Source organism: Canis lupus, chromosome 3 (genome assembly GCF_003254725.2).
Source record: "Canis lupus dingo isolate Sandy chromosome 3, ASM325472v2, whole genome shotgun sequence".
In the NCBI taxonomy this organism is placed as follows: Eukaryota; Metazoa; Chordata; class Mammalia; order Carnivora; family Canidae; genus Canis; species Canis lupus.
In genome coordinates, this window is record NC_064245.1 from 84,850,388 (window position 1) to 84,863,007 (window position 12,620).

The 12,620-nt window shown below is 40.8% G+C and overlaps 1 long non-coding RNA gene across 2 annotated transcripts in view; it reads right to left on the minus strand.

Annotated features, from left to right (window-relative positions):
• LOC112653301 (uncharacterized) overlaps window positions 1-9,138 on the minus strand; it is a 30,733-nt gene extending 21,595 nt beyond the window's left edge. For both annotated transcript variants that reach the window (XR_007409985.1, XR_003132063.3), the window contains exons 1-2: window positions 9,045-9,138; window positions 7,401-7,511 (exon numbers count right to left, since the gene is read on the minus strand). This is a non-coding gene — a long non-coding RNA (uncharacterized LOC112653301). The remainder of the gene's footprint in view (window positions 1-7,400; window positions 7,512-9,044) is intronic.
• Between the last annotated feature and the right edge of the window lie 3,482 nt (window positions 9,139-12,620).

A 12,620-nucleotide genomic window follows, 5' to 3' on the forward strand; every position in this document is an offset into this window, starting at 1 on the left:
ATCACACCCTGAGCCGAAGGCAGATGCTCAACTGCTGAGCCACCCATGTGCCCCTAACCTCATTCTCCTTATCAAAGCAATTACTCTAAGTCATGCATCTGCCTCAGTGTCCCACTGAAGTACACCAGTAAGCAGGCAATAGATATTTGTTGGGTGAGTCAAGCTGTCCTGCATCATGAAGTTCAAGTCCTCGGCTGTTTGTCGGTGAATCTATGGCAGCCCCACCAAAGGGCTGGACTGAACTGTTCAGCAGACGCAGAATCCAAGATTAGAGTGGTATCCTGGCAGCATTATGGGGACCAAGGGCTGGTGGGGGGTGGGGAGCACCTGCCACACACACTGAGAAACAGCAAGACTTTTTATTGATCATTTGTTTTCCAAGAAGGGAATTTCCTCTTGAGTAGAGGGGCTATTGCAAATCAGGGATTCCTATTAATGCACCTTAGTTGCATTCTCGGCAGTGTGGAAGTCTGAGACATTTGGTTTATATCCACTTAATTCTCACACTACCACTGAACATAAGACACATATTTTCCCCATTTTACAGATGAATAGACTACTGTTGCAGTCAGCCTGAATATCAAGCCACTGTAAGTCTCAGTGGCACACAGCCATAAGCATTTATTCTTCACTCAGGCACCTGTGGGGTGGCTGCAGTTCAGGGATTTAGGCTGGACTTGGCTGGGCTTGTTTCCAGGCCATGTGGTGCATCTGGGCATGCTCAACATGTCAACCTCATGGCAAAAGGCTCAAAAATCCAACAGTGTCAGCATATTTAAAGCCTTCACAGGGGTGCCTGGGTGGCTCAGTTGTTGAGCATCCCTCTTGTGATTTCAGCTCAGCTCATAATTTCACAGATGATGGGATCAAAACTCACCCTGAGCTCTGTGTTCAACAAGAAGTCTGCTTAAGATTCTCTCTCTCTCTCTCCATGTCAACCTCATGGCAAAAGGCTCAAAAATCCAAAAGTGTCAGCATATTTAAAGCCTTCACAGGGGTGCCTGGGTGGCTCAGTTGTTGAGCATCCCTCTTGTGATTTCAGCTCAGCTCATAATTTCACAGATGATGGGATCAAAACTCACCCTGAGCTCTGTGTTCAACAAGAAGTCTGCTTAAGATTCTCTCTCTCTCTCTCCCCCCATCCCCCCGTCAGATAAAAAAATAAATTTTATTTTATTTTTTTCTTTTAATTTTAAAATAGGGCGCCTGGGTGGCTCAGTGGTTGAGCATCTGCCTTTGGCTCAGATCGTGATCCCCGGGTCCTGGGATGGATGCATCGGGCTCCCCGCGGGAAGCCTGCTTCTCCCTCTGTCTGTGTCTCTGCCTCTCTCTGTGTGCCTCTCATGAATAAATAAATAAAATATTCAAAAAAAATTTTTAAAGCTTTAAATAAAGCTTTCATTCACATCACTTCTCCTAACGCCCCATTGGTTAAAGCAAGTCACACGGTAAGCCACATGGGCAGGGAAGCAGATGCTTCCTGTGGAGGAGGAAGGTGAGGTTGCTTTCTACTTCTACTTGTCTGAAGCCAAAGCCAGGGATGCTCTCTTGCAGCCTGTGCTCACTGCCCCCTCCTATGAATTCCCTGGTTTGCTGTCTTTACCAGTCAAATGACACCGTTAATTGCATACTTTTGTCCTATTGTTCAGGTCTTTGTTCCTTGGCATTTGCTCTGTCTCCCAATGGGATGGGTGAGGTATTAAAGCAGGGACACCTCTGGGTCACCCCAGCCCGGCACAATGCTGACACAGAGAAGGACCGCGGTGAGTCATCGCAGAAGGACGGGTCAGGTATATCATCGTACCGAGAAGTCTGCGGTAAGTGGCACTTTGAGTATTGTGGCGGATTCTATGAAAACAAGCCCAAAAGAGCTGAGTGTGTAACCGTGTCCTCCCCTCCCACCCCACCCCCCACCCCCAGTGCTGGAAGAAGATGACAGCTCTTTGTTATTTCCGAGGATCTGCCACCAGCAGGTACAGCTGGATTAATCAGCACTGTGTCCTCCTTGCAGACTTAATTAGCAGCTCTAGTCGAAACTCAGCTTCTTGTTAAAACCAGACTTTAAAAAGGAAACTGTTCCAAGCCTATATCTTTATTCTCAGTTACATGTCATCCAGATATGAGGCTAAAGTCTCACTTTTTCTAAATTGAGTTATAATTGACGTATCACATTTGTGAAGTTTAAAGGATACGTGTTGATTTGATGATACACTTACATCTTGCTATACGATAGATACCATAGCGTTAGCTAACACTTCCATCACATCACATAATTATCATTTCTTTTTTGTGGCGAGAACATTTAAGATCTAGACTCTGAGTAACTTTCAAGTGTATAAGACAGTGTTGTTAAAAATGAACAATACAGTAGAGTTAAAATTCAAAAGCAGAACTACCATATGATCCAGCAATCTCACTTCTGGGTACGTATCCAAAAATAAAAGTGGAAATAGGATATAGAAAAGATGTCTGAACTTCCATGTTTATCACACCATTTCTCACAATAGTGAAGATTTAAAAGTAATTTAAGTGTCCACCAATGAATAAATGGATGAAAAAGACATTATATGTGTGTGTGTTTACATATATAATGGAATATTATTCAGCCACGAGAAAGAAGGACATCCTGCCATTTGCATCAATATGGATGGAGCTTGAGGGCATAATGTTGATGAGATAAGTCAGACAGACAAAATCAAATACTGTATTGTATGATGTCACTTATATGTGGAATCTAAAAAGGCTGAACTCCTAGAAACACGGAGTAGAATAGTGGATACCAGGATTTGGGGATGTGAGAGTTTAGGATGTGGGTCAAAGGGTACAAATTTGTAATTAGAAAATGCATAAAATCGGGATCCCTGAGTGGCTCAGCGGTTTAGCACCTGCCTTCAGCCTAGGGCGTGATCCTGGAGTCCCAGGATCGAGTCCCACATTGGGCTCCCTGCATGGAGCCTGCTTCTCCCTCTGCCTGTGTCTCTGCCTCTCTCTCTCATGAATAAATAAATAAAATCTTTTTTTAAAAAAATGCATAAATTTGAGGGATCTGATACACAAAATCTCATTTCCTCGAGAGAGTTAAGAAATGAGAATCAGAGTGATTCAAGAATGCCCTTGTAGTCAAATTGAGATGCTGATAATGCAGGTTAACATTTAGCTAAGTGCTTACTGTGTGCAAGGATCATGCATTCATCACCTTGTTCAATCTTTATCTTATTTAATCTTATAGCTATTATAATTGTGTAATTATTATAACTATTCTCCTTTTTGCAGCTGGGGAAAATGAGTTTTAAAGAGATAAAAGGACTTGTCCAGGGTCCCAGTCTGACAAATGGTGGCACTGAGAAGTAAAACCCTGACCAAACCCCACTCCACCCCACGACCCCCAAAAAAATCTATACTCGGGGTAAACATTACTTGAATTTAGTATTTTTAATTCCAGCATATTTTTGAATGTTTGCTACATGGGGTAAATATAGACAGGCATTATATAGAATTATTTTGATCATTTCAAAATTTTGTTTACATAATATCTTTCCTAAATCTGCTTTTCATCCCACTTGATGTGTTTGAGATTTATCCATGTTGATGCATATGGGAATATTGCTATGTATGTTGTTTTTCCTGTTGGTTTTTGTTAGTACAAACAACATGTCAGTGGGTATTTTTGGTCCTTGTTTCTTCATACACATTTGCCAGAAGTTTTCTGTGAAAAGTCCCAAAATGTGCAACTTCTGTGTTGAAGGATGTATTTTCTATCTGATGGCTGTGCAGTTCTCCAACGGGGTACATACCAGTTTGCACACTGTGACCAGCAGGACCTGGAGCTCCCCATGTCTTATATCCTCACCCACACTCAAGATTGTTAGAATTTTAAGTATATTCCAATCTAATGGCAGTAAAATGGTAGCTCATTTTAATTTACAGTCTTCTGATTGTTAGAAGAGAATTTTTTTTATAGACTTTATTTATTTATTTGAGATAAAGAGCACAAGATGGGGGCAGAAGGAGAGGGAGAAGCTGACTGCCCACTGAGCAGGGAGCCCAATGTAGGGCTCTCTGCAGGACTCCAGGATCATGCCTGACCTGAAGGCAAATGCTTAACCAACTAAGTCACTCAGGCGCCCCAGAGGAGGTGAGCTTTAGTACTCATTTGACCTGTCATGTTTCTTCTGTGAATGTTTTTTTTTTTTTTTTAATCTTATTTTCTGTTCATTTTCAGATGGAACTGTCTTTTTCTTATTGATTTGGAACTCTGGATACTAACTATTAGTCAGTTACGTGTGTTGAAAATATATTCATTCCCCCAGTATATCACCTGTCTTTTCACCTTTTTAAAGGTGTCTTTAATCATACAGAAATTTTAAATTTCAGTGTAGTTAATTCACTAAATTTTAAATGTTAATCTTTATTTGAAAGACAATACATACACACAGCTTAAAATTCAATAGGAACAAAGAGCGTACACCGACAAGTCTTATCTTACTCTTCCTCAGTCATCCCATTTTCCCTTGACATTCTTCCAAAATTATTTTATGCACAGGAAAATAAACTACGCATTCCACCTTTGAACCCCAATATTAACATGCTGTATACACTGTTGTGTGCAGTGTGTCTTAGGGTTTTTTCACCCTTTAGCTACACCTTGAAGATTATTCTGTGTCAGTACTAAAGAGTTTACATTTTACAGCTCCAGTATCCCATTGTATGAATGTATCATAATTAATATTTAACCAGTTACTAATTAATATTTGGGAGTTTGCCAACTTTTGAGGAATACAAACAATGTTGCACTGAGTAACCTTGTCCTTTTATCATCACACTCATGTGTGTTTATGTCTAAGGGAAAAATTTTTAGATATGGGAATGCGTGGTTACAGGGTGCATGCCAACTGTATTTTTGATAGATATTGCTTCAAAATTCCTTCTATAGAGGTTGTAAAAATGTGTTCTCTACAGCACTGGAAGATGGTCTGTTTCCTATACTATGGATGATGCTATAAATCAAATTTCTGGATTTTTACCAACCTCAGAGGTAAAAAATAGTATCTCAATGTGGTTGTAATTTGTGTTTCTATTACTAGGAATAAATAAAATGGCTTTAGATTTTTTTTAAAGGTCTTTAAAATAACGTTAGTAGTGCTTTATTGATTTGCAAAAAGGCTCTTATTTCTTAGTGAAATTAGCTCTTTGTGATGTAAGTTGTAAATTTTTTCCCAGATAGTTCCTTAGTATTTTTTACTAAGGTGTTGTTGTTGTTGTTTTAGTAATCCCTACATCCAACATGGGGCTTGAATTATAACCCTGAGATCAAGAGTTGTGTGCTCTAGAGGCTGAGCCAGCCACATGCACCCCCATGGTGTTCTCTACTTTGGCTAAATTCTTCTCTGATCTGATGTCATCAAAATATTTCTCCTGGGTTTTCTTTTTAATATTTGTATATTTTGGTTTTTTACACTCAGCTTTTCAATTCATCTGAAATTGATTAGTGTTTTAGGTAATAAAACAATTTTAGTGTATTTCCCATGTACTATATATATTATAATTAGTTATTCTATAGCTATATGTATTTTAGTTATATTATAACTCTATTCAAACATATATACATATATGTATGTGTATGTGTGTGTATATATATCTATCACTTATTGAAAAATCCTTTCTGTTCCAATAGATTAGTAATGGCACTCTTGAAGATAATAAAACTTCCAAGAATATGTGGATCTATTTGAGTTCTCTATTCGTCTTGTCTATTCCACATCATGAGCACATAGAAACCTTTGTAACCTTTACACATCATGAACACATAGAAAAATATCATCTTCGATTTGCACATGGGAGTAAACAGAAGAGGCTGATGGTCTCTCCTGGGACTTCAGGTGCTACAGGCCACGTCAGGCCTCCCCTAGCCACTCCAAGGGCTGGCTGAATCAGTATCTCAGCACATTTTTAGCACAATGGAGGAGAGTCAAATCTATTGACCTTAATGACAAACTGCTTTATTTCTATAATTTACAATTGACTCTTATTTTTTTAAATTTTATTTATTTATTCATGAGAAATGAAGAGAGAGAGGCAGAGACATAGGCAGAGGGAGAAACAAGCTCCCTGAAGGGAGCCCAATGTGGGACTCGATCCCAGGACCTCAAGATCACCACCTGAGCCAAAGGTAGATGCTCAACCACTAAGCCACCGAAGCGCCCCTCCAGTTGACTCTTAAACAATACAAGTTGGAACTATGCAGGTCCACTTACACATGGATTTTTTTTGGATGCAGTACATTATTGTAAGTATATTTTGTCTTCCTTATGATTTTCTTAATAACATTTTCTTTTCTCTAGCTTAACTTATTGTAAGAATATAGTGTATGATACATATAACATATAAATTATGTGTTCATCAACTGTTTATGTTATCAGCAAGGCTTCTGGTCAACAGTAGGCTCCTAGTAGTTAAGTTTGGGGGGACTCAAAAGATATATGCAGATTTTCAACTGCACAGGGTGGTGCCTGTAATAACAAAGCTTGGTATTTGTCTGGTAAGGCAAGTCACTTCTTTTTTTTTTTTTTCTTCAAAATTATCTCCACTAATTCCTTTCTGTTTCTCTGCTTTTCTAAAAGAATTTTAAGAATTTTAAGATCAGGCATCATGATCATGGAGACTTGAAATATTTATGTTATTCAGTCTCCTTATCCATGAACATGGTATACATCATTGAGTCATTCTCATCTTCCTAAATCTTTAAAAGGCTTTCATTAAAATTTTACAATTTTTATTCTAAAAGTTTAACAACTCTTTTGTTAAATCTATTCTTTGGCATATTATTGTTTTGTGGCTATTGTGTGCAAACCGTGCCTTTTCCTCTTATGTAAAGGATGAGGAGAACATGATATTGAAAACAATAATATTAACACTACTGCTGCTATTACAGTAGTAAATGCTTATCTCCTGTATAGACAGGCATTATTCTAAGGACTTTACATATTTTAACTTAATTAATCTTCAGGAAAATTTTCTTAAGCAGTTTTACTATTATTCCTATTTTATAAAGGAAGGAACTGAGGCACTGACAAATTATATAACTTGCCTGAGGTCATCTAGTTGGTGGATGGCAGTCTTGCTTTGGAGAATGAATCTTTTAAAATTTGAAGAGACCACACATTTACTTAAAATAAAGCCCTTGAGAGAGATGGGGGTGGGGGGAGGAGACATTTAAAGAACTGAGACATTTAAAGATCTGAGACACAGATCAGGCTGTGTGTTTTTAATATCACAACAACCCTGTGATTGCTATTCCTGTTTGTAAAATGCAGAAATAAATACCCAGATAGATGAGTAATTTGCCCAAGATCATATTTCAGGCTGGGCACAAAGTGGAATATAAGTGTATACATGCCCACCTTCCGATTGTGTAGTTGCTGTTCTCACATACTCAGGAGCCAGTAGTGTCACTCTCTTGCATTAGCTTTCCAGAGTAGGAGGCTTCATAACTCCAAATCAGTGCCAGTACCCTAAAGCCAAGTATGAATACAAATGAAGCAAAAGAAAAAAGAAAGGAAAGAGAAAAGAAAAGAAAAGAAAGAAAGAAAGAAAGAAAGAAGGAAAGAAGAAGAAATAGAAGAAAGGAAAGGAAAGAAAAGAGAAAAGAAAAGAAAAGGGCCTCATCTTTATCAGTGTTGTCAAAGTATTATCAGACCTTCATGATCAGAAGCCGTTAATGAAAAGTGGGGAGGTTATAGATAGATCTCCCTCCTGGTTCTTGGAGGGACCTCTAAAGGGAATCAAGGGGATCCCTGGGTGGCTCAGGGGTTAAGCACCTGCCTTCGCCCCAGGGCGTGATCCTGGAGTCCCGGGATTGAGTCCCGCATCGGGCTCCCTGCATGGAGCCTGCTTCTCCCTCTGCCTGTGTCTCTGACTCTCTCTCTGTCTCTGTATCTCTGTGTCTATCATGAATAAATAAATAAAATCTTTTTAAAAAAATAAAGGGAATCAAGATGCTCTATCAATCAATTAAAAAACACATAATGATTGGGAATCCTGTGCGGCCACTAGGTCCTTCTACCTTCACTGAGCTGCCTGATACCTGCTCTTCAGCTACTCAAGGGACATATCTATCACAGGGACCTGATTGCGTAGGAGGTAGTGGTCCTAGGTAGAGGAGTACCGCAGCCATAATACCACTGGCTCTCAGATCTGCAGATTGAGCAATAAAAGATACCAAATATATGTTTAAAAACACAAGTCTCATCCTCCAGAAAGCAAATTCTATTAAAGTAATGAGATCCTAAGTTCTTCTCCAAACAGAACTATAAGATTCTGGCTCTATTTTAATTTTTGTTTATTAAATATATATATTATATATGTGTACATATATATATTATATATATAAATTAGAAAAGTCATATGTGAATTACAGCAAAATCTGGATAATATGAGAAAATACAAAAGTTTTCTAATTTCTGTAGCTGAAGACTCCCATTGCTACTAGGGTTTACACTTCTAGGCTCTGGAGATAGATGATAGCTAGATTAGCAGTCAGTACTGCTTTGTAAACTTTTTTGATTTAATTCTTGTTTTCATCTAACAGAACAATTTTTTAGGTCAAAAAATTGTTTTTCTTTACCACACTTTTAATGGCTGATTTATATTACATTATATGGTTGTATTTGTATTTGATCCATCCAAAACTCCCATATGGGATATTTATATTATCTCTGATATTTGGTTATTATAAAAAAAGTCTTGTAGTCAAATCTGTAGTTTCCATACTAATTCCTTTGGGATAAATTCACAGAAGTAGAATTGCTGGGTTAATGAGAGTGTACAGTTTAAGACTAGTTGTACTCGGCTGGCTTTGCGTGGCATCTCAGGTTGGGGCTGGTATAACCACTTAAGATGTCTGAGTTTCCAGCAGGAGTCACAGCAACTCTGGCCTCCAGGGGTAAAGTTGCATTCAAGAACTCAACATCTATCTGGCTTCCCACTGCTGGCCTGCTGCCTTAGGACCCTTGGGAACCAGATGCTCCTCCACCATGTGTTCTCACCTGGAAGGATTAAAATCAGAAGCTCTCATGGTCCGATGGAGACATTATGTTTGGAGTCCTCAGAACTCTAGAGGTTCAGAACCCAGAACTAGCTAGAATCTAGAACTTCTAGAACCAGGAGTAAGAACTGATGACTCCAGGTTAGAATCAGCTCTGAAAATCTCCTGGAGGTCTGGGTTGGGGAAGAGGGAGCATAAAACTGCCTCTTTATCTAAAATCAATGAAGGGAGTCAAAGGACTCTCCAACAGGTACCGACATTCTATAAAATACGAGCTCTTTTCTAGTTTACTAAAGGCACGTGTGATATTTCAGTTCAAGGGGCTTGAATATATACTTAAGCAAGAGAAGCCCCGGTTTGATCTTTCTTAGCTTATTTTTATTTTCCATTGCAAGTGAATTAAACTTTGTTTCCACTCTTTACAAGAGACTGTGTGGACTTTGAAACCATATGATCTGGGTGAAAATCCTGGCATTTACACTTAGAGATCTGTCTTGAGCATGTGACTTAATTTTGTTGTGCCTCAGTTTTCACATCTGTACAATGGGCATCAGAGTCCCTACTTCATAGGCATGTTGCAAGGATTAAATGAGAAAGTAAAGGTTGTGCATCTGAGTGCCTAACATACAGTAAATACTTAGAAAACATGAATCCTCTTTGCCTCTTCTCTTAGTTCAGCAGCAGATCCAGTGTGGCACATACATTATAAATATGGAGTCCTTCCCAACTGTTTTATGTACAATTTCAGTTTTGTTGACTATCTCAAATCAGCAGGAGGTCTTATGTCAGTCAAGCTTCACTTATAATAACCGAGGTAGAAACAGCCTAAATCTCCATTAACGGATGAATGGATAAGCAATTTATGGTTTATACATACAATGGACTATTATTCAGCCATAAAAAGTAGTGATACATATTACAACGTAAATGAACCTCGAAAACATTATGCTAAGTAAAAAAAAAAATCAGAAACAAAAAGTCACATATTGTATGATTCCATTTAAATGAAATATTCAGAATGGAAAAATCCATAGAGAGAAAGAAGACATAGGTAGGTAGTTGCCAGGGGTTGGGGAAGGTGTAGCAGAGAAATTGCTTAGTGGGTAAGGGGTTTGAAGTGATGGGAATGTTCTGGAACTAGAGAGAGGTGGGGAGTGTACAACATCGTGAATGTACCGAATGCCACTGAATTGTGTATTTTAAAATGGTTAATTTAATGTGATAGGAATTTTGTCTTGATTTTTTAAAAGTCGTGGGAAGACCAAAGTCATTCCTGCCAAAATTCAAACCCAGTCTAGGATTTACCCAAACTCATAAATTCCCAGTCTACTATACTGCTTTCCCCACTCAGAGTCACTCTCTGGGCCAAGCTCTTGAGGGGACAAGGGTGAGAGTTGGTTGGTTGAGGAGGAGGGGGGTGGAAGAGCCCCGGGGCAGAGGGAAAGCCTTGCAAGGGTGTGAAAACCCTGCTGACTGTTATCCCCAACACCACTGACTTTCTAATTGGTCTCAGCCACATTCTTGATTTCTTTCATGATACATTAATCCCGAGCACCAGACTGGGACCGGCCTGATGTGGCCTCGCTGTGCTACATTAACCTGCTGATTTGAAAGGAGTTCTAAAATATTGGCCAGGAAAGATGCCTGAGACCTCTCTCTGTCCTCTACTCCCACGTCACCCCTACCCCATTCCCACTGCAACACCCAGTGCTGTGAGGGAAGCCTCTCTACCCATGCTGGATGTGAGGGTTTCACGGCAGAGGTATCTGCCCCCATCATGCCCGGATAGGATAATGCCTTATCCCTGCCCTCTGCCACCCCCCCAAAATCCCAGTATCTTACTCAGTGGATCAAGAGTTGCATGTGTAATGGGCAATCCAAAGCTAGTCATGTCATGGATGAAGGGCCTCAGCTAATGAGCACATGCTTTAGTTGTTTAGGGCCAGGACCAACCAAGAGGGAATCTTTCCCCTGTTGGAAGGTTGAGCTGGGGGTGGAGAAAGTATAAATCCGTACTTGAATCCTGAAAGGTGCCAGCCTGTTAGTCAACTCAGGGTTGATGGCTATCTCTGTCCCTGAACTGTCCGGCACCTAGGAAACCGACACTCATGTCCTCCCCAAATACCCCCATCACATGATGTCACTGTCACCCTAAGCCTCCCCCCTTCCTCCTGCCTCCCCCCTTCATGGAAGGGATGCATCCTCCTTGCATGGAAGGATGCATCAGGCACTTGTTTGCTTTTTCTACTCACAGCTGGAGAGTCTAGTTCACTCAACCAGAGAAAAACAAAGCAGATTAGAGCCCCACACTTGGAACTAGGGCACACAATTTAAGGATGCACTGGTGTGACCTCGAGAATTAGCGCCTCCTTAAAATTTGTACCCCTGGTACCTCTCTTACCTCCCCCTAGTCTCAGCCCCATTGATCCCCAGCCTCACCTGGTTGAGTAATCTGTGCACAGGGAGAAGATTCAACAGACTCCCACGAACTCAGCTCAAGAGGCTGGTGACTCACACTGGAAGGTCAATTTATTCATTTATAGAGTTGGGTTATTTTAGGCAGCCACAGATTACAGAATGAGGCCAGGGAGAGAGACTACTATAATACTATCAAACCCTCACTGAGCTGCTATCAGGTGCCACACGCAATAGAGCAAAGTGCCATATACTCCGTATCTGCATAATCTCTGCAAAAACCCCATGAGCAGATGCATGAGTAGGTTATCCCCACCTGTCAGACGGGGGACCAGGGACTTAGTGAGAATAGGGGGTTTGCATGGGACCCCACAGATACCCACATTGAAGAGTCCGGGTGTGACCAGAGGTGAGCCAGGGATGGAGCCCACCAGAGCCCTGGGGCCAGAGATGCAAAGAGCCTGAGCAGCATGGGGGTGTGGAGGGAGCTTCAGCTCTTCCAGACTGGAGAAGCTAATATGGGAAACAAAGTGCTCATCTCTGCTGACATACATAGTTCCACTATCTGGGAGCTCCAGTGAGTGAATGAAGGGTGGAAGTGTGAGACCTTCGAGCCTTCTGCCCTGGGCCACTCCAAACATTCTCGGAGATCCTCGTAGGCGGTACCTGGGAACATGTGACTTCTCAGCCAGTCTCCCCATATCCCTCACGATCAAGTCCAAACTCCACACAGACTCCCCTATCTCTCTCTGTGCCGTCTTATCTCTCTCCCAGGACCATTCCTCGAAGTTCTAAGGTCCCATTAGGATCCTGGCCTTTGTTCCCTTTTCTTGAAAAGCACCTCCCTCTTCCCCTCCCCTCTCTCTCCAACCCTTTCATGGGTCTGGTGAGGGACAGCTCAAGCTTCACTGCTTATGTTCAGAGATCACCTCCTCTGGGAAGCCTTTCTCTCCCCTGCTTACCCCCCACCTCAGAGGCACTGGGTCCTCCCACCTCCTGGGAATCAACAGAAGGGTGTGCATTTAAGCCTTACCTTGCACCAAGCCATGTGCTGGGTGCTTTCATTATGAATCTCTGTATTTTCCTAAGTGTAGTGTTTATATCCCTGGGGACTCGTGAAGTGTTTCTGACCCAGGTGAACTTCAAACATTTTAATAGCTGC